At 35.7% G+C, this 22,085-nt stretch overlaps 1 protein-coding gene across 3 annotated transcripts in view; it reads left to right on the top strand.

The window, feature by feature from the left end:
- Positions 1-22,085, top strand: part of IL1RAPL1 (interleukin 1 receptor accessory protein like 1) — a 754,490-nt gene that overhangs the window by 287,770 nt on the left and 444,635 nt on the right. The window contains exon 3 of one of the 3 annotated variants that reach the window (XM_068686984.1): positions 14,483-14,524. The exons of the other annotated variants lie outside the window; for them this stretch is intronic. The gene's annotated coding sequence lies outside the window, so the exon portion shown is untranslated. The remainder of the gene's footprint in view (positions 1-14,482; positions 14,525-22,085) is intronic. 3 annotated transcript variants of the gene reach the window in all.

Raw genomic sequence — 22,085 nt, 5'->3', positions numbered from 1 at the left:
CCTTGTCCTGTCAATATCTGACTGAGCAATGAGCTGATCTCCATCTTTTTTATAGGTCCCCTTCAAGTACTGAAAGGTTGCAAAAAGGCCACCCAAGAGCCTCCTCTTCTATAGGCTGAACAGCCCCAGCTCTCTCAGCCTTTCTTCATAGGAAAGGTGCTCCAGCCCCTTGATCATCTTTGTGAACCTCCTCTGGACCCACTCTAACAAAGCAACATCCTTCTTGTGCTGAGGGCTCCAGACCTGGACACAATACTCCAAGTGGGGCCTCACAATGCTTTAAAGACATGGGTATACACTTTATGAGTTAGAAAGCCATGTGCACATAGACAATTGTCTGGTCCACAGAGATGGTTTTACATTTTTTATGGTTTTAAGGTCCATTTTTCATACTGAATTTACTGGTGCAAGTGAAGCTGGAATAAAAACAGTAGGAAAATGGAACAAGAATTTACAAATGCAGAATGAAAAAAAGTGTGAAAATATGTAAAAGATTTATTTCTTGCAGTCCATCCTTACCATAGCTCATCTCTGATGCCACGTTGACCTACTTACTGCTTGCCACATAGGCAGAAGAATCATGATTTGAACATCTTACTTCATAGAATCATAGAATCATAGAATATCCTGAGTTGGAAGGGACCCTTAAGGATCATCAAGTCCAACTCTTGACACCACACAGGTCTACCCAAAAGTTCAGACCATGTGACTAAGTGCACAGTCCAATCTCTTCTTAAATTCAGACAGGCTCGGTGCAGTGACCACTTCCCTGGGGAGCCTGTTCCAGTGTGCAACCACTCTCTCTGTGAAGAACCCCCTCCTGATGTCAAGCCTAAATTTCCCCTGCCTCAGCTTAACCCCATTCCCGCGTGTCCTGTCACTGGTACTTTATTGACTGTTTTTAGGATTACTCAGAAGAAACCTCAGGAATCTCTAGCCCAACCTCCTGTTCAAAACAATGACAGCACAGAATTCAGACCAGCTCAGTCAGAGCTTTGTCATGGAAACCTCTAAGGAGGTTTATTCCACAGTCTTTCTGGACAACTTTGTCCAGTGCTTAATTATCTGTGGAACTTTTTTATCTGAATTAAGTTGGAAAAAATAAATAATAAAAAATAAGACTCTTAATTTCCTTGTTTGCATTTAAAATATAAATTGAAAAATTAGGATTTTTGTTTGTTTCTTTCTTTTTATTCCTCTACCTTGGAACGACAGTAAAATGAAGGTTAAGTGGATAGAGTGTAGTCTATTGGTCATTTACAGAATAAGATTTTTTCAATATCTTCCCCCCCACCAAAATAAATAAATAAATAATAGAATAGAATAGAATAAAAATAAGATAAAATAAAGATACAATAATAAATAGATAAAATAAAATAAAATAAATATAAAAATAAATAACAAAATAATAAAATACTAAAATAATGAAATAATAAAATAATAAGATAAAATAAAATAATAAAATAATAGTAAAATAATAATAAAATAAAAGGTGATGGAAACCAAGCTTTTTCTGAGATATCAGAGAACGTGAAAATTTGGTGTGTTTTTGTGATATATTATATTACACCTTTTCCATCAGAAAGACATTTTAATCAATGTATTGTTAAATCCACTGACTTTCCATCTACTCTTCAGAAAGATACGCTGGTATGATTTATTCTCCAATGTACTTAGATGACATTTTGTTTACTAAAGCATAGGATTCACTGGCAAGGTGAATTCAAACCAAATTCAAACCAAAAAATACTGAAAGCCACATGATTACAGTTTTGACAGAGGAATGTCATCTGGATCTGTGTGCATTTGAAATATCTATATAGTGCATAAGTAAGAATGATAACATTGATCCTGTGTGGCTTAGGAAAGTCATTGGATCGTACTTCTGTGAAGGAAATGTGTTTCTTTTTTCTATGAAAACAAACAATACATGCAGAAGGAAATTACTTTGAAAATCTTTGACAATACATGGAGAAGGAAATTACTTTGAAATTACTTTGAAAATCATATATAATGTGTATTTACAGAGTGTGATTATCAGAGGAAGGTGTGGCTTTATGTGAAGGTGCAAGTCACAGTTGGAAGGAAACTTTCCTGGGTGCAGACTGAGTGAAGAATAATGCCATTTCATTTGCAAACCTATTCCTTCACATGCTCAGGAGACACCACTTATATTATTAAGCTTGATTCTGACAATGTTTATTGATGTGAAGTGTACTGCAGATGAAACTCTGCAGTTGTTAAGCACTGCAGAATTAAAATTCCTGGTGGGCAAAGCAGAAAGGAATAATTAATTCATGTTTCATTCTGTAGCATTTATGACAACTACTAAAATAAAATACTAGCAAAAAGCACAGGCTGTGTACCTCATCTAAGGATATAATTATGGTTTCCCTAATATGTAGGGAAAGATGCAAAAAACATAGTCCTCAAAATCTCACTAAACTCCATAGCGCATTATATTCTATCCAACAGATAGACATAGAAATATGTAACAAAACAGCTACTTGTCAAAGTACCAAGAGAGTCTTTGAACAAGACTCTCTTGGTACTCTCTTCAAAGACTACGCTTTTTCTGCATAGCCTTTTTTCCTTATGTCCTCTAACTCTGAAATTGCTGAGCTCTCAAGTCAACAGAAGTGTAATAGTAATAGCCCTTCAAAAAAGAAAAAACAAAAAAAAAAAAAAGAAAAAAAAATCATAACACTTCATCAGTATGTTGTTTAAAAGAAAGCAAGAAAGCAAGTTAAGCTGGGATGCTGGTGTAGGTCTCAGAAGATGGACTTCTGAGAGAAAATATAATGCATTTTTAGGTGTATGTGATACTATGCAATGCAGTAAAAATATGGCTGTTGTATGTGCAACACTATTCTTGGAGAATGGCATTGCGCAGAAATGCTGTATCCCTGGAGTTGGGGAATCATCAGGGAATCTTTTATGAAGGAAGTAATTCTTGTGCGGTTGATACAAAATGCTGAAAAGTAAGAAAGCAAAAGGGGAATCTTTTCTCCTCTCTTGGTTCCTTCGAGCATGGCTCCAGCTGCAACATGGTGTCCCTCAGAGGACTGTGGCAGTTTTGCCTCCACAATGCCACCATATTGGCAGCAGGTAGAAGAAAGTGAGAAAAGAAGAAAACCCTGGTACTGTCCTCAGCTCTGAAGGGAAACAAGAATATGCAGCTCGGAAGTTCTGGAAAGAAGAGTTAGGATAATCTAAGGTGAATGCATTTCCTGTCTTTGCTACAGTGATAAAAATATGAAGCTAAAGAAGTAAACAAGTCTTTTTCAACTGTAAGGACAGACAAAGACTTTATAGAAAAAAAAAAATGCACACAAGAAAAATGTTAATTTAAAAAAAAAAAGTCTATCCTTTCACAATAGTAAATTTGGTATAAATAATGCCTGTTTTACACCAAAATATCATAAACTTAAGTCTATGAAATTTATCTGTAACTGCTTGACTATCACAAGTCACTGAAGAAGTGTGATACACTTGTTACTGAAATGAACATCCTCTAAAATCTTTAAAACCTAGGAAGAATTACAGATTTATTTTTTTTTAATAATACGTTAATTCTTAAATATACTGTGACCTTTCTCTCCCTCAAAGGTTGCATTGCTTGTGCTCTCTGTAATATAACTGAAGTTAATCAATACAAGTAGATATGGCAATATTTTCCCATGAGTCATGGAGGAGTTGTGGACTCGAATGAGGGTGGAAAGGCCTTGCAGAGGGATCTGGATAGGTTGGAGAGCTGGGCGATCACCAACCGAATGAAGTTCAATAAGAGCAAGTGCCGGGTCCTGCACCTGGGACGGGGAAACCCTGGCTGCACATACAGACTGGGCGATGAGACACTGGAGAGCAGCCTAGAAGAGAGGGATCTGGGGGTCGTGGTAGACAGCAAGTTGAATATGAGCCAGCAGTGTGCCCTGGCAGCCAGGAGGGCCAACCGTGTCCTGGGGTGCATCAAGCACGGCATCGCTAGTAGGTCGAGGGAGGTGATTGTCCCGCTCTACTCTGCACTGGTGCGGCCTCACCTCGAGTACTGTGTGCAGTTCTGGGCACCACAGTATAAAAAGGACATGAAACTGTTGGAGAGTGTCCAGAGGAGGGCTAGGAAGATGGTGAAAGGCCTGGAGGGGAAGACGTACGAGGAACGGCTGAGGGCACTGGGCCTGTTCAGCCTGGAGAAGAGGAGGCTGAGGGGAGACCTCATCACAGTCTACAACTTCCTCGTAAGGGGGTGTCGAGAGGCAGGAGACCTTTTCTCCATTAACACCAGTGACAGGACACGCGGGAACGGGGTTAAGCTGAGGCAGGGGAAGTTTAGGCTTGACATCAGGAGGGGGTTCTTCACAGAGAGAGTTGTTGCACACTGGAACAGGCTCCCCAGGGAAGTGGTCACTGCACCGAGCCTGTCTGAATTTAAGAAGAGATTGGACTGTGCACTTAGTCACATGGTCTGAACTTTTGGGTAGACCTGTGCAGTGTCAAGAGTTGGACTTGATGATACTTAAGGGTCCCTTCCAACTCAGAATATTCTATGATTCTATGATTCTATGATTAAGCCATTAGTAGTGAAAGAAAAGTATTTTCAGATAAAGCTTTATTGTTTATAGGGTAATATGACCAATTTATTTGAAAAAAAAAAAAAAGTTTATCTTCCTCTTAAGATATTCAATAGAATTTCAATGGTTTGTTAATGTATACAAATAATGCATTTCTGCTTTCATACAACCCTTTTAATATCATTCTTTAAAATCCTATAGATACTTCTAGAAGGTTAAGTAATCCATGATTATGGATGCCCATTCCCAAAGGGCTGTCAGAGGTACATGAACTGAAGGACAAAATATAACAGTCCTTTTCTTTTGAGGGTTGGCGGGGAGGGGGGGCAACAGGCATTGCTGTGATAAAGAAGCAGGAGTTTGTATTTTTAATGCATGCATTTCTGTTTGTTGGATATGTTTTTTTAATATATTAAATAACACCTCAAGAACCAGACTGCAAACAATAGTGGGCAACTTTCATTGTGGAAATCCTATCTTGCTCTTTGGGTGTTTTTGTTTCCAATGGCAACATTTGCAGATTAAGTTATGAAAATAAGGATTATAACTCTTTGATGTGAGTTTATACTAATTTCCCAGAAGTCATTTGCCATAAGTACATATTTAAGTAATTATATATATGTGGGATTTTTTGGATACATCATCTTCCCAGCTGTTTCAAAAATTGTTGCCTTCAGGGGGCAGTGGCGACCTGGTTCAGGAACGGCACAGCGGCCAACCCCAGGCCGCTCGGTCCATCGGCTCACAGACACCAATGTGGTGGATGGCAAATGGCGTTTGTTGTCGAGTCACATGGGGTTATATACCTGAGGCCCATAGCGTCACTTCCGCTTCCTTACATCACAGGCCACACGCCACTGTCCATCAAGGGAGGGGCTCCACCTTTCCGTACAGCGCCACATCTTCCGGCCGCCAGACCCTAACTACCCACAAAAAATTTACCATTACTTGCTATTGGCAAACTACCTACCTCTGTGCACCCCTTCCGCTGCCACTAATAATAATAATAAAGATAAAGAAATACTTTAGTGCATATTGAGGTTTAAAATGCTAAATTACAGCATGGCAGGCTACCAATTCCTGTCAAAGAGACAGCAGATAGACATGCATTCATCACAGTTCTCATTCTGATCAACAAGTTGAATTTTAGAGAGGAAAATAGTAATCTGAATGTTGAAGTTATTTGAGAAGCAAGGAATCAAGGAAATGGTGTTCAATACTTTTCCTCACAATGTGCTGATCAGTGACTTTCCTTAGACATTTAACAGCAGAAGCTTACAAGTATTAAATACCAAACTTTCCTATACTTGAAATTGTAGTGCTGACAGAACTGAACTTCAAATTCACATTTCATTAGTACATTTCTCAGTTTAACAGTCTTTTTTTTTTTTTTTTTTCATGGTGTAGCCTTTGTGATGATTAAAAACATATTCTGTTTTCATGACAGTTCTAGAAATAGAGCTTGCAATCAGAAAATCTTATGTCACTCAATGTCAGTGGCATGCAAGCAATTAGACCACCATGCAGTAGCCCACTGCCATAGTGTCAGCTGCTTTTCTGTTGACCAAGGCTTTTGGAGTGACAGCTTGCTTTTCAATGGGAATGCAACCCCTATGGCAACTACCCAGCTGTAAGAAATACATAAAAATGGAGGAATCCCTACATGTTAACAAATGTTTGTTTAGAGTAATAGAATAAGCACTCTGGAGGAAAAGAGAGCAAAGGAAAACTGGGATTCTCTCCATGTTTCTCCAAGTCCCAGACAATAAAGTTAAAACTTGTTGACTTGGTGCTGCTCATTTAAGCTTAAGAATTTCTAAAAAGTTTTTTATTGGAATTAATTAGTGTACTCTGAGGATGTAAATGAGAGAGATAGAAAGGTGATGATAAGGGAGGAATTCTTACATGGAAGTGTAGACACAGATTGGTAAGGTTTTTATCAGCTTTTTTACTTTGTTACCAATATAGTAAGGGTGGTATGATGGAAATGAGCTTAGAATAGTTACCTAAACATGTAATAAATCTCTTCCATGCCTGCATTATTGGACTGAAATTTTGTTTTGTTCTATGTAGAAATTCAAGGTTTAAGTTCCACATATAAATTTTGCAAAAGCTGATTATGTTACCATGTATCATTACATATCACTATAAAAAAAAAAAAAAAAAGGTATTCAAGTAATAGTCTTACTTTTCATTCATTTTGTTCAACATTTTATTTTCCGTATCATTTGGGTCGTAATTAAAGTCTCAACAGAAAATACTGTTTGTTTTTTGCCTTTTTTGTTGTTGCTTTGTCTTGTTTTGTTTTGTTTGTTTTGTTTTGTTTTTCTCACTTAGGAATGTGCATGTGTTTACTTGCCTAATCTAGCTAGTACTTTAGTATATTTGAGACTTGTGTCTTCTTGGTAATGTCAAGTGGTTTGTTTCCATAAAACTTTAAGTGAATTCAGATTGTCAGGTATCATTCTCTGACAGTGACTGAGATGTATTAATGTGCTTGTTTAAAATTTAAACGCAAAAGAAACAATATTACACCTATATATATAATAAACATTTAAATAGAGAAGACTTTCAGAAAATATAAGTTTATCTAAAGATTGCAATTTCACAATATTTAATAAAATCATTGTATGGATGGCTTTTTAAATCATTATGTATTGCTACTTCTTATAATTGTTAAACAATTTGAACACTATGTCTTAGATTGCCACAAATAGGACAAAAGACATATTTACGTCTTACCTTCAAATATGGTCTACAGAGCAATGCATCAGGCAACATATGTATGTGTACCACATACATATTCAAACATAAAAAAGAGAAATAACAAGTAAAATAAGATGTTTTTATTACTTGATTAAAGCTGTGTATTGTTTGTGATTACAAAAAAAAATAAAAAAAAAGTGGTGGGTGTGGTTCTTTCTTTCATTCTACCTGCAGATTATTAAATACACATATATATATATATATATTTGTTCTAGAAAAAAAAAAATGTATCTTTTAAAAAGGGCATCTTTTAAAATATTTCCCTAGACTATCAATAGTTGACATGACTATGTCATAAAACAAGAAAGTCATAAGCCTGCTACATGCCTTTTTGAAATTTAGGGCCAATTCAGGCCCTAAAGGAAACAAGAAGAATCTCCTTGATATTCATGGGTGTTATTTTGGAGCAGCGACTTGCCTGAAGATAAAATGTTTTGCTTCAAATCAGAGCCAAATTTTAACACTGAATCCAAAATAAAAGAATCTTAGATTTTTTTTTTTTTTTTTTTTTTTTTTTTTCCTTTCATAGGTATTTTCCTGAAATGTGGGATTTCATTAACTGGTAAACTGGTATAACATGGATATGAATTCTTAAACTATAATATGTATTAACATTAAAGTGTGATTCCTAATGATAGGAAAATGTCCTTGAAACCAAGCAGAAAATTACTAACAATGACAATTTTTATGCAAATATGTATAAAATAATTTATCACTCAGTTGTGTATATGCACTATATACATTATATACGTTATGTAATGAATGTGAATGTATATATAAAACATACATATATGTTACTGTATAGGAACCTTTGAAAATGAGAACACCCTAAAGATTGAATAAAATACAGGATCTTTAGAAAATACAAAGGAAATAAAGTAAGAATTAAGATGATAATGTTGGTAGAGAATGAGATACAGAAAACAATCCTGGAAACAGAGATTAGGAAATGGTATTGTAATAGTTTAAATTTACTATTATATGAGAGTAGCCACACTGTATCAGAAAACAAAGTATATCTTTGTTTTCAAAGATATACTTCAAAGTATATATACTTCAAAGATATATTTAAAGTATATCAAAGTATATCTTGTTCAGCATCTTAATTTTGATACCATTCTGTGGTAGACAGGGAAGACACAAGAACAAGGGCATGCATATATAGATATATAATATAGATATACTCACACTCATATAGATATACTCTCCATTAGCCACTTGGTATTGTCTGAAATATTTCTTTTTGTATTTATTTATTTATTTATTTTTGTTTGGTTGGTTGGTTTGGTTTGTTTTTTTCTTCCATGAATGAAGATAAATATTTTTTGGCCCTATGTAAACTGAGTCTGCATTTACTGGCAGACATAGAATTTCAGTAAGAGCAAATTGATAGTTTACCTCCTGTTTTGAACTTCCAGTCTGATTATTTTAGTCTTTAGATTCCATTTTCATTTTACGACAAACAATCATTCCTTATTCTTGGCATCCATGATTTCAGAGACTTCTGTTACATGCCTGAGGTTTAAAAGACAGCTGTCATACAGAACTGTTTATACGTCTTCGAGAATCCTTGCTGCCTTTCTTTGTTTCTTTTCTGGTGTTATTATTTTTTTGGTACTATGAGGATCAGAACTATTTTGTTCTCTTTTCCTTTCCTCATCATTCTGAAAATATAATTTTTCTTTTTTTCTCTTTTTCTTTCTTTTTCCTTTTTTTTTTTTTTTTCTTTTTTGTTTCTTACTTTTACTATTTTTCTTTCTTATTTCTTTATTTTACTATTTTTCTTTCTTTTTCTTTCTTTTCTTCCTGTCTTTCTTCTTTCCTTCTTTCTTTCTTCTTGTCTTCCTGTTTAGCTAATATTTTCAGAGAGCTTTTCAGCTTAATTGAAACATCTTAACTGAAACACCAAGTACTACCATATTACTCTACTGCACTGACAATTTTTTTAACACTCTAACTACTCAATATATATATATATATGTATATATATATACACACACACAGAGACACACAGATATATAATTTAGGGTATGAATATGTGCTTCAGAAATCCAATATAAATATAAACATATTTATCAAAAGCATATTTTAGCCCAATTCCTTGAAGATATCTCTCTACAAAATATGAATCCCTCTCATCACTGGCTACGTTTATGAGTTTAAAACACTATTGTGCAGTGACTGAAGGATAGTATGTAATTCTCTGTATTTCAAAGGAAATAGAAAACTGCTAGTCCATCTAGTCTAGTCTTCCCTTTGCTATTGTCAAAGATAATATGTTTCAAAAAGTACTGTAACAGGCATATTCACAACAACCCATTTGCAGAGTATATTTCTTTTCACATTTGTTACACTTTACAGCTTGAAACAAGAAGCTTCAATTCTTCATCCTTCAAGTCATAGCCATCACTCTTCAGTGCACAAAGTAATCTTTAACTGACAGGAGCAAAAAGATATGTTTTGAGGAGATAGATTACTGCATCATTTTCCACCATGGGTATGTTACATCTTCCTCTGAAGTATGTGGCCCTGGCCAGTCTTAAAGGCAGCGTGCTGAATTAATCACAGGTCTGCTCCAGTAGAGCAATTCTTATAAGAGTGTGGATGATTCAGTGTGTGTATAGCATCTATACTACATAAGAATTTAATTCCAGCTGAAAATGTATAGCAGTGCCTATCAAAAAGCCAATTGATTGTACTTGTAATTCATTTAATGATGTATATGCTTATATAATATTGGATTTCATACGTGTGGTGCAAGCTTTGTAAGTATTCTTTTTTTTTTTTTGTTGTGGGTGGTTTGGTTTGATTTGTTTGTTTGTTTCCTATAATTCAAATTTGTTTTTTTCTTTTATTTTCACACATGACTGATATAAGAAAAACTTTACAGTTATTATTATAAATATTTTTCTTGCCTATGTATTAAATGGAGAAGACTGCAGAATGCTCTATCATAATCTTTTCTTATCATGTATTTGTGTGTGTGCTATCTGTCAGTGTTTCTTTAATTTAAAAGAGCCAGTTATAACTGAAGATAGACATTCTTTATCAACAAAATATTTTCAACAAGTTAGTTGGGACAGTTCAAATTCCTGTTCTGCCTTGAGTAAATCACTGTTCTGCATTCAGTAAATCAGTTAGCACCTACTAGCCAACTAAAAATGGGGATAATGACATCTTTCTAACTCACAGAAGTGGTATGATAGATACACTAAAGTCACTAAACACACTAGTGATCATCTGATCAAAGATTTAAGATTAGTGATCATTCTTTTCTATTCAGTGTATGAAGCACTGGCACAGGTTGCCCAGAGTTTCCATCGCTGGAGATATTTACAAGTCATGGCAAGTAGCCTGGGGTGGCCCTGCTTGAACAAAGAGACTGGACCAGATGACCTCCAGAGGTCCCTTCCAACTGCAACCATTCTCTGATTCTATGATTCTGTGATTCTGTGATCAGTTTTCTAAGTCAAAATCCTCAACTGTTCTTTATTTAAGCTGCTTCAGAAGAAAGACATTGATCAACCAGAAAAGTTAACTATATATTGACAGTCTGTGTGTACTATATATCATATTCAAAATGTTTATATTGATCTTGACCCTTCTGTTCACTTCTAAAATTGTTTTGTTGTATTCATACTCTTCTGAAGTTCAGTCCAGAAAAGACTGTTATGTCATTTAGGTCTACATGAAATTAGGTCAGCATGAAATTATAGAGTATTTAGATACATGTTTTCACATCACTTTATGTGGAACATGAATTTTTTTTTATTCTTATTATTTATTATTTTTTTTTATAGTTCTCTGTTTTTTCAGAAGTTCAATCTTTAAGACCTCTTTCCTGCACAGCTGACTTATTGTGGTGCAAAAAATCTTCTCTCCTACTTCCTAAATTAATATTTTCTCAGATATACGTTATTCAGTTTGCACTGCAGAAATTGATCTTAGTCTATGAGGTTTTTAAAATGGATAAAAGTAGTTTTGATACAGAATAAATAAAAGAACTTAGAGTATCTCTGAACGTGGACATCTAGAATGATGCAGATAAAAGAGCCTTGATTGATTGCATCTGGTAAACTACAGGGAAATGTTTATTGAATCAAATTACTAAGAAAACTATCATATACATAACTTCCAAAGTTGAAAACTTCCTTCTTTAAGAATTAGAAAATTCATGTAACATGTATATGAATTAGATTTATTTTTCCTAATAAATGCATTCAAATATTCAACTGTTTATTCTTTTCATGTATTTTTCAAAACATGTTGTTCCAGAGGTCTGTAAAGTACCTTTCTAGTTCTTGTAGACTAATCCACATTTAATTAAATTTGTTGTCATTAATAATTATGGGAACTGAAAATAAATTAGAAGAGTTTAAGGTAGGGTGAAGTAGTCCAGTTCTGGGTTGAATTCTGTAAGACTATTGACCCTTTTTTAAAACTATGTGGATTCACAGAAATCATTTTCTTTTGCATATATTTTTACCGATTTGCCACATCACAGATTTATAATCTGCAAATTATCTTGAGAATTGGATAAAATGGGATTTTGATCAAATGCCATTTCTACATGTTGTTGAAATACAGAATTATGTATACTTTTGAAGGAAAAGGGTGGGCTCCCATAAGTAAGGTAGTTCTTTTTTGATCATCTGTATGGTGTCACTTACAACATTAGCGCTCATATAATTCTAAACAGACATTGTTTTCTGCTAGATCTTTTATGCTCAGGGGTGACTGTCTTTACTTTTAATTACACAATGTGTTATTTATTTGAAGAGTACATTCTTGTATAACATAATTAGCCTTATCTCTATGTTTTCTAGTTTTCAAGGTTACCTGTGATTCCATGAAAGACACAAATCACTGGATTTAATTCTTCTATGTAGACTGCAGAGACATAAGCATATCCAACTTGAATAAATGTTCAAAAATTTGCACTAAAAGGTAGCTTACCTAACAAAAACTGACTCTAGGTCTTGTTAACCAACATACTGTGCACAGAAAACCAAAAATGGTATAAATTCCCTTGCCTGTAAATAAATACGTCTTCTTGTACACAAATTCTGTTCCTACTCTCATGTAAACAAGGACAGAATGAATGTCTGTATGTTGCTTTTTTTTGTTTTTGTTTTTTTTTTCAAAATAAAGTTCTCTGCAGTGATGTTGCTTCAATGTGTAGAGTAGAATTAGCAGCACAGCTCAAGTAAGACACACCTGTCAGGTGAAGTAAAAAGACATTAGTAGATGTGCTACTGGTTAAAATAAAACTTTAATATGCTGTTTAAATCCTAAGATATTTTTTAGAAGGCCTCACTGGAATACTGATAGCTCTGTCACATCCCACCTGCGGGGAGAGGGGGAGTAACTCAGATTCATAAATCCCATTGGTGTGGACTAAGGTGAGGTAACACTCAAGACCCATGCATAAACATCAGCTTGACTAGGAACAGAGAGCACAAATTCTCTGTTAACGTTGGCACTCTCACTGTTATATATATGTATCTATCTAAGTTATGTGGTTTTATGGGAGACCAAGGTAGGCCTAGCACCACTTGACAGCTTTGAGGAAAAGGGAAAGGAAAAAGAGAGAGGGAGGGAGAGATCACCATTCCTGAATCAAACCTGCCATCTGGGGTAGTTGGCATAGAGTGAGTCTCCCTACAGATTTGTACCTGCCCTTGTGTGCCCCAGCTCTGTAAGTGGTTGAAACGCCAGTACTTTTCCATACCTCTTAAGGCAAATCAAGAGGAGTGACACCAGTCCCCTCCCCATGACTTCCTGTTTCTCTGTCTCTCGGGGCTTTGAGTTCACAGTATAGTCACTTGGGGCTTGTAACTTACAGGGCTCTTAACACTTCTCATAGTAGAGTTTACAGTAGGAACTTCTGGGATGCTTTCTTATGACAATATGGTACTAAAGACATGGACCTGTAATCCATTGTTTTATAAAATATTAGATTTTTTAACAAGTATACTTCTCCATTTTAATTCCCAGTGAAGCATTTTCAACATTTGTGGTTCAAATTCTTATTTGGTTTGAAGGTGGTGCTCCTGTGATATAGATTTATTAATCAGCATTTTCTACAGTTTTAAAGAACTCTTTCAGTGGACCTGTGAAAACAAATACCAAAACATTTTCTCTCTTCTAATTGCCATTGATTTAATGATTTAAGGAATGACTGCTTTGCTGTTTGTTTGTTTGTTTGTTTGTTTTTTGTTTCATTGTTTTTGTTTGTTGTTGTTTGGTTGGTTTGGCTTATTTTCTTTAAAGAATTTGGTGACTTGTTCTGGAGAAATTTATCTGAATAGCTTTCACAGGATGGTTTGTAGGTTTATTAGTTTTTCATTTGCTTTGTGGTTTGAGAGACCTACACAGAATGCACACTTCCTTTGCATTCTTTCTTTCTTTATCAGAGCATAACCATTTTTTTTTTCAAGGACTGGTGTTATTTCTCTCATTTATCATTGGAACTTCTAATTCACTTGGAGACTCTGCAAAGCTTCACATATTTGTATTCATCTATTTTGATTTTTTTGTTGTTGTTCTTCATATGTTTTACTTTTTTTGTTTTGTTTTGTTTTCTTTTCTTTTTCCAAGCATTTTCTTGGAAGTATGAACTCTTTTACAATGATTTTTCTTGATCTTTCATTGTGACTCCAGCTTGCCCTCTTGCCCTCATAGATGGATATATACTGAGACTACATAAGTCTGTTTGTGAATGTACAAATGTTTGTGTGTATATACACACATGTATAAGCGCATGCATATGTATGGATGTATACAGTTGTGTATATAAGCATAATAACATATTTAGAAAAAGCAATCATGGATACACAGAATATCCATATTTAGGTATATAAGGACACACAGACCTTATCTGCCAGAGTGGCTAGCTTTATAAAACTATCATGGAGCATAGTTTTCTTTCTATGCTATTTTCAAGGACTTCACCTTTTCATGACACTTTCACATGTCAAGTGTGTAGTAATATCTGTTCATCACTGTGACAAAGCATTTTTTTCTTCTGCAATTTGAAGGTCATTACATTAGTGCTGATGTTCTCTCAGCAGGTGGTCGATGTCAATTATTTTTTGCTTCTGTATAATGAAAGCTGCTACATATTCATTTCAATTCTGTTGCAGAGCTCTGAAGTTCTGACAAGCTGTGAACAGTTCTTCAATCAGGTAAACTTATGACCAGCTTCATACTAGTTGGAATCATCGTGTCCTGACTAACCTGGATTTCTCACTACCTGTTTCTATGTTTGCCTCATGCCCAGTGGCTAGGTTGTCTTTTTCCTTTCTTTTTCAGAGCTTGTGTCAGTAGACAGGCATCCAGACCTGACTTGTTCACTTTCTCCGAGTATTTCTAAATATTGGACAAGATGAATTTGTTGTAACAGATGCATGCACAAGATAATTCACATATCTGGTACTTGGACCATGCCCACATGTACAACCTGCCTTGTCCAAGTCAGCATAATGTCTCTGGTCAGATCAGGCTGAATTCTGCTTCTATGGCATTAAAAGCCAGGCTCTCAAGACTAGTGTCATGACTACCTATATCAGTCAGGTGGACATGAAACAACATGACCTTAAATCTTGAATAAAATGCTTCTTAATCATGTTGCATTCAGATGAAAAATCCCCAGCATATGACCATGTGATGTTAGATTAATCAATCAATAAAACCACCAAACAACAAAACAATTTCATCAACTCTTCCATCTGCTGCAGTGATCAAATTCCCAATTTCATGCTGAGGATGATGTAAAACATATTGCCATATATTTTACACATGATTGTATTTATGTATCTACATATGACTTATCTCTATAATCTATTGAAAAAAAAAAAAATCTGTTTTTTGTTTGGGTATTTTAAAAAAAAAAAAAAATAAGATTTTCTTTTTCCAAAGTATTCAATTATCTTATGATCCATAAGAAGGTCGATGTGCATTCTTACTACATGAACAACTAAATCGGTTGAAGAACAGGGTGACTGGATACCCTGTCCATATATGTGTCTAATACCTCTCATCAGAACATTCTCTCTAGTATATTCCAATATATTGCCAGTGACAAGTCAGGATGTAGCAACGAATTAATGAAACACCTAGTATAAATTAAAAAAAGGTTTAAAATATTCAATTCATGTACCTGCAGAATTAGTTTTTACACTGGAAAGCAGAAACAGTATAGCAGCTGTGGACCTGCCTCTGTTTGGTAGAATTGTTTATCTTGGCTTACATAGTACTGTGTACATCAGGTAGGTAGAAAATTATTAGCATTATAATGTCATCTGTCATACTGACAAGTTTAATCAGAGGGAAACATGGAAGAAGAGATTGCAATATAGAGATAATCTTGGAAAAGAAGAGTAAGATTTTCACAACTTCTTTGTTAAAACAGAATCATAGACTCTGGTTGAGGCACAAAGACACCTCTGGAGATCATCTGGTCCAACTCTTTGCTCAGAGCAGGGTCACTGAGGATAGATTGCTTGGGGCCATGACCAGTTGGGCTTTGAATATCTCCAAGATGGATATTTCATAGCCTTTTTGTACAACCTGCTCCACTGTTGGACCACCCTGAGAGTAAAGAAGTTTTTTCTTTTGTTCATGAGGAATTTCCTGTATTTCAGTTCATTAACTCTCATCCTGTCACTAGTTGCCACAGAGAAGAGTCCAGCTCTGTCATCTTTACTCTGTCTATCAGGGATTACTACATACAGATAAGATCCTCCTCAGCCATTTCCAGGCTGAGCAGTCCCAAATTTCTCAGCTTCTGTTCTAATTGCTTAATCATCTTTCTGGTTCCTCCAGTGTGTCCATGTCTCTCTTGTAATTGGAAACTCAGAACAGGAACCAGCATTCCAAACATGTCTGACCAGGTCTGATCAACCCTCAGCCTTCTGGCAATGCTCTAACCAAGGCAGCCCAGGATGCTGTTGGCCTACTTTGCTGCAAGATCACAGTGCTGACTCATGATTACCATGGTGTCCATTGGAACCTCCAGGGCCTTCTTTGCTAAACTGCTTTCCAGATGCAGAATATACACGGACATGAGTATATACCTCTTATGGTCAGGACATGGCATTTCCCTCTGTTGAACTTCATGAAGCTCATGTTGGCCCATTTCTCCATCCTGCTTAGGAGCATGCTGTGAATGGCAGCACATCTGGTTCATCAGCCACTCCTTGCAGTTGTGGCTATCTGCAAACTCACTGAGGGAATTCTTCATCCCATCATCCAGATCTTTAATGACAATACGGAATGGTAGTGGTGCCAATATATTTTCCCAAGACAAGACCTATGTGATGTTGTAGAACCCACATTCATTGCTTATGGAAAAACAAGCAAACAAACAAACAAAAAACACCACACACACACACAAAGCACGCAAAAAAAGAAAACCTTAAAATCATTATATTACAAGAAGTTTGCCTATCATCTTCTTTATCAGATCTAAATGTTTCCATGACTTTTGTTGAACCTTTTGTTGAACATTTCTTCTATTTTGAGAAAGTTTTTCCCTGTGGATGGAAAAAATGTATTGAAAAATCACAAACTACTAATTTTCAAACCAGCTGTCATGACATTGACCTTAATCTACAAAAGTAATATTTTTCAAATAATTAAGTAATATTTGTGTGTGTGTGTGTTGAACATTTTCTGAACTCTTAGTATTCAAATTTCCTATATTTCTAAATTTTATCCAAAGCTTAAACAAACAAACAAACAAACAAACTATAAAAATTAGAAAGTAAAACTTCAGAATCTCTGATGTTGAGCTGTTATAAAATAAAAATGATTGGTATCACTGGAACAAATAATGATATTTCAAAGCTTTCAAGACCTGTAGGCTAACAGTTAGGTCTCTGATCTGAAAAGAAGATGAGTTACACAGAAAAAAAGAGGTGTGAGGAAGAGACTCTGTTTTATATATGTCATGAATATCTTTGCTCAGACATGTGCAATTATTAAAATCTTGTACTTGAATGACATCTGTTATATTTAGCAAACCCTTACCATGGTCATTTAGATCTCTGTTTTCATATAGTACCATATTTTCCCTCCCCTCCCCTCCCCTCCCCTCCCCTCCCCTCCCCTCCCCTCCCCTCCCCTCCCCTCCCCTCCCCTCCCCTCCCCTCCCCTCCCCTCCCCTCCCCTCCCCTCCCCTCCCCTCCCCTCCCCTCCCCTCCCCTCCCCTCCCCTCCCCTCCCCTCCCCTCCCCTCCCCTCCCCTCCCCTCCCCTCCCCTCCCCTTCCCTTCCCTTCCCTTCCCTTCCCTTCCCTTCCCTTCCCTTCCCTTCCCTTCCCTTCCCTTCCCTTCCCTTCCCTTCCCTTCCCTTCCCTTCCCTTCCCTTCCCTTCCCTTCCCTTCCCTTCCCTTCCCTTCCCTTCCCTTCCCTTCCCTTCCCTTCCCTTCCCTTCCCTTCCCTTCCCTTCCCTCTCTTTGCCTGTCCCCTGTCCCCTTTCCTTTTTTTTTTTTTTCTTCTTTTTTTTTTTTTTTTTCCCTCCCTGGAAAATAAGGGGTGATCATTCAGCATTTGCCTGTAAAGTTTTAAATAAATTTTCACAAGATGTCAAGGAAAATATATGCCTCCATTTCCTTTTAAATCTCAGTCTTATCCCTGCATGCATCTAATCCCTAGACCAGCTGCCTTTCCTAACCTTCCGCGTACTAATTCTCTCAGAAGATTGGTCTCTGTCACAGTTCCATGCAATGAGAAAGACCTTTAGGGCTTTAATAATAATTATATTTCCAACCAGTTGGGTAAGGCTACATTTTGTGTTAAACCACATTCAGCTATGACATGAAGCTATGACAATTGAAAGATCTATTATGAAGGATGTGTGTAAATACTACAGAGTGCTGACTTCATAGTTGTGTAGAGCAATATGTCTCAGGTTGTGATTTCTAGATCATCCTTAACCTTTTTGAAGGTGAACAGCAAAATGCTTTTTTTTTTTTTCAATTTAATAAGATGCATTTTTGAATATAAACAGTATAAACAGAGGTAATATGACAGAAATAAAGATTTTTTTTTCTATATTTAGAGCAGAAATTACAAGTTTTTGTAGCATTATTTCACATTATGGGAAATAACTGAGTGTGCACTCATAGCATATATCTGAGTGTATGTTTATATACTTAAATCAGGTAGGCCTTCATTTTGAAGAGTGAAAATCAAGCTGAGTGTTCCTAATTATTTGTCCATCTCTATCACAATGTACCAGTGCTTTAATGAGGAAACTCAGGAACTAATTGTGCATGCTGACAGCAATATAATTGCTCAGGAATTCATAAAGGTTGTATCAGTACTCATCACTTCTATTCAACAGGCCAAAAATTGGTTCAAAAGAAACAATTCCCTTGAACAGCGGTAGATGTAAGAGGATGCCTTTCCAAGCACTGCTCATTCTTTACTTTTTATTTTTATAAATTTATAATAAAGTGTATTCCTACATTACCAAATGGCATCTTTTCTGACCAGTTATAAACACACTGAGAGTCTTTATGAACAATGATTTCTGCTCTCCCTCCTTGTTTAGAGGTCACAAATAACTGATATACTTTTTCCATGAAGCTGTTCTTTTTCCACCTTTAAGAATGGAATCTGTGTGAAATGTTTATCATTTTTAGTAAAAAAATAAAATAAATAAAATAATGTTTTGTGTTTCTACTTAGATCATAAATTTAGAGAAAGAAATGTCACAGGTATATATGTTTATGACACTTCATTTAGCCCTCAACACATGAAAAAGCATTATAACTTTCTTTTTTCCTTCATACTACCCTTTAATGGAAATGATCAAAAATAATTCTAATTGGACATTTTCTTTACTGATTTATGACTTTCCAGAATATTCCATTAAGTATTAAAATTACATGGAGAAAATTTGTTTAAAATTTTAGGGGAAAAAGACACAAAAAAATTATAGCAGTCTCTATTATTTCCTAATATATATATATATATGTATTACTTTATTTTGTAATATCTATCTCTGTACATTGCAATGTTGGTTATAGACAATGTGCATTGTGGGTGTTATATTGTGGGTGTTTCCTTAGTATTATTTTTTAATGATATTCCTGCATTCCTGAAATTTGTAAAATAAATTGATTAAATAAGGAGACAGAATTGAATCTCTACTTACTTTGGCTTACAATGCAAATATGTGACTACATACTTGTTACTGTTGTGAAACATCTTTTGTAGATAAATATAAAACACTTCTTTTTTAAATATAAAATGCTTGTTTATTTATTTATTTTTTTAAATCCAACCAGCACATTTCAGGTGTAGTAGATTGTTTTGAAATAAGGTTACTGATTTTTATCACAAACAGCGTTTTACATCATGTCTATGAGACTAGCAATACTCATCTTGATATTGAACAGCTTTATAAATAATGCTGTGGAAATTGTCATAGAAATAAAAGTTAAAACTCTCCTTTAAAAAAAAAAAAGTTTCCTGATGACAGAAGTCCTTTTTTTTTTTTTTTAAAAAAAAAAAAGCCATTATTAAAACAATTAAGAAAATAGAACAAAACTGTAGTGTTTGACTATAATGATTCTCATATACTAGTGTCATCATCATTATATAGGCATTACAGATGGAAAGAAGAAAATATATTAAAAAAAAAAAAAAAAAAAAAAAAGTTTGACTTGATCATTTTCTACCTGTAAATATATAGCATATACTTCGTATGGAGATTGTCCGATTGTCCTTGGCCCTCCTCTTGCCATTAATATGTTTATAAAAACATTTTTTATTATCCTTAACCATAGTGGCGAGGTTAAGCTCATTCTGGGCTTTGGCCTTCCTAATTTTTTCTCTGCATATGCTGGCAACTTCCTTGTACTCTCCCTGAGCTGCCTGCCCCTTCTTCCACTGGACATAAACTCTTTTTCTCCCAGACACTCAGCAAAAGTTTTCTGTTCAGCCATGCCGGTCTTCTTCCCCACCAGCTCATTTTACAGCACACGGGGACAGTCTGCTCTTGTGCCTTTAAGACTTCATTCAGTCCAGCCATTCTGGACCCCTCTGCCCTTCATAACTGACTCCCAAGGGACCCTCCCTACCAGTGTCCTGAACAATTTAAAGTCCACCCTCTGGAATTCCAGGGTAGGAGTTTTAATGGCCCTGCTCCTGACTTCACCAAGAATAGAGAACCCTACCATGTCATGGTCACTCTGCCCAAGACAATTCCCTATTACCACATCTCCCACCAGTCCCTCTCTGTTTGTGAACAGCAGGTCTAGCAGGACACCCCCTTTGGTAGGCTTGCTAACAAGCTGAGTCAGGAAGCTGTCTTCCATGCACACCAGGAACCTCCTAGACTTCTTCCTCAGGGCTGTATTGTGTTTCCAGACATATTGTATTTCCAGCATATGTCTTGGAAGTTAAAGTCTCCTATGAGAACAAGCCCTGGCGATTGAGCAACTTTTGCCAGCTGCTTATAGAATGCCTCATCCATCTCTTCATCCTGGTTTGGCAGTCCATAACAGACCCTCAACAGGATGTCTGCCTTGTTGGCCAACCCCCTTTTACACAGGGACTCTATCTTATCATTCCCAACCCTGAGCTCAACAACATCAAAATACTCTAATACAGAGAGCAATGCCACCTCCTTAGTTGCTTGTCCCTTCTGAAGAGCTTGTAGCCATCCATTGCAGCATTCCAGTCATGGGAGTGGTCCCATGCTTGTATGATGACAACTAGGTCATAATATGCCTGCCACACAATGGCTTCCAGCTCCTTCTGTTTGTTGTGCACACTGTGTGCATTGATGTAGATTCACTTGAGTCATGCCATTGCCCTCACCCTCAGCCCTGGGACTGCTCTCCTAGGCTCATCTCTATCGAGCTCATTTAATCTCCATCCTCCTTCATACCTATTTTAAACCCTTTTAATGAGTCCTGCCAGCTCCCAGGCTAGAGTCCATTTCCCCCCTGAGACAGGTGGGACCCATCGACAGCCATCAGGTCAGGTGCCAAGTAAAAAGGGAAATACTGATTCTAAGTTTATCTCTGTTTCTTGACTCTTGTCAAATGTAGGGTTTGTTCATGATTTATATGAAGTTGTTTCTGTATTAGAGAGAAAAGTGGGTAGCCTACTCTTTTTCCTGAAGTATTTTAATCATTTTGCTTTTTTAACGTTGACACAAAAATTGAGTGAAGGTAGGAAAATCATCTCTGAGCTTTACATTTAGTTTTCCATTTCAGTGTAGATTCTGTGAAGTTGTCTTATTATCTTGCCTGAAATAGAAACTTTTTTTGGTCAACAGCTTTTTAGCTTAGTTCATCTGATTAGCAATTTTTCATGGGCCACTGAAATAAGACTTTTTCTTTTTTCATATTTACTTTATTTTCCATTGTAGAACTGCTGACACACTGTCAGCTGAATGTTTTCCTTAATATTCATTTAAAGCAATCTTGTTATCTTTTACATGACTTTTCAAAATAATTAAATCTTTTTTTATTTCTTTTTAAATGGTCATTTAAATTTCTTGAGGTTAAACTTTTGTATATGTGTTTGTGTGCATCTGGGAATATTCCAACATAAAGGCCTTTTTTTTCTTATTCTGCATACTTTTTTTTTTTTCTTTTCTTTTTCCTTTTTTCTACTTAGTCCTAATAAGTTCATGACCTTTGAATTTACACAACAAAATAGTATTTATTGTAATTAAATTATTTTGCAGTTAATCTTTTCAGGACTTCAACCTACCATGAGAGCTCC

This window comes from Anas acuta, chromosome 1 (genome assembly GCF_963932015.1).
Source record: "Anas acuta chromosome 1, bAnaAcu1.1, whole genome shotgun sequence".
NCBI classification, from domain to species: Eukaryota; Metazoa; Chordata; class Aves; order Anseriformes; family Anatidae; genus Anas; species Anas acuta.
This window is presented reverse-complemented; position numbering and strand designations above follow the sequence as displayed.